Source organism: Polyodon spathula, chromosome 16 (genome assembly GCF_017654505.1).
Source record: "Polyodon spathula isolate WHYD16114869_AA chromosome 16, ASM1765450v1, whole genome shotgun sequence".
Taxonomy (NCBI): domain Eukaryota; kingdom Metazoa; phylum Chordata; class Actinopteri; order Acipenseriformes; family Polyodontidae; genus Polyodon; species Polyodon spathula.
The window spans coordinates 19,891,370-19,892,981 of record NC_054549.1 but is presented as its reverse complement, the minus strand read 5'-3'; positions in this window follow the sequence as shown (position 1 = coordinate 19,892,981).

The window sequence follows — 1,612 nt, the reverse complement described above, 5'->3', positions numbered from 1 at the left end:
TTTTTTTTTTTTAGTTTGTTTTTTTTTTTTTTTTTGTTTTTTTTGTTTTTTTTTTTTTTGTTTTTTTTTTTTTTTTTTTTTTTTTTTTTTTATTTTTTTTTTTTTTTTTTTTTTGTCTTTTTTTTTTTTTTTTTTTTTCGTTAATTTTTTTTTTTTTTTTTTTCGTTTTTTTTTTTTTATTTTTTTTTTTTTTTTTTTTTTTCTTTGTTTTTTTATTTTTTTTTTTTTTTTTTTTGTAAATAGAACTGTATATTAATACTGCTATACCATAAGTGTTTGGTGTTTGAATTATTTTTTTAAATTATTTTTTATCAGCTCTGTACCTTATTAAACAGTTTCACTGAGCAAGGAGGCTGAACAGAGAGCAAGGCAGGAAGTCAATCCCTGTTGGACAGACCACCCAGACACACACAACACACACACACACACACACACACACACACACACACACACACACACACAGATACACACACAGACACATAAACTCAGACTCACACACACACAGACACACACATACATGACAGATCACACACACACACCAGACACACACATGACACACAGATACACACAGACACACAGATACACACACAGACACAATAGGATGACAGAGCAGAATTACACGTCCACAGATACAACACAGGACACATAAGCTATGAGGCACAGGACTCACAACAGACCCACACAGCACAGGACAGATACACACACAGCAGACACACACAGGACCACACAGGACACAGACACGACACCACCCAGAACATACAGACACACACACAACACACACACACAGCAGACAACAGCACAGGTGTTGTCTGAACAGTGTCAATGACACACAACAGACACACAACCGAACACACACACACAGACACACACACACAGACAGACACAAAGACACACACACACACACACACACAGACACAACAACACACACACACATACACACACACAAACACAGACACACACACACACACAGACACACACAGACACACACACAGACACAGACACACACACATACACAGATGGTGTCACACACCAGTATTGAAGAAAGACACACCTAGGACCAGACCACACACAGACACACCTCACACACACACACAACGTAGACAGACACTTGACACACACGACCAAACACACAGAAAGACCAACTGGACACACACATGCAGACACACAAACACAGACACACACAAACACAACACACACACACACACACACACACACAACACACACACACACACACACACACAGACACACACCAGACACACAGACCTAAGATAAAGAACATAAGAACATAAGAAAGTTTACAAACGAGAGGAGGCCATTCGGCCCATCTTGCTCGTTTGGTTGTTAGTAGCTTATTGATCCCAATAATCTCATCAAGCAGCTTCTTGAAGGATCCCAGGGTGTCAGCTTCAACAACATTACTGGGGAGTTGATTCCAGACCCTCACAATTCTCTGTGTAAAAAAGTGTCTCCTATTTTCTGTTCTGAATGCCCCTTTACACTAAACTCCATTTGTGACCCCTGGTCCTTGTTTCTTTTTTCAGGCTGAAAAAGTCCCTTGGGTCACTGTCAATACCTTTTAGAATTTTGAATGCTTGAATTAGGTCGCCACGTA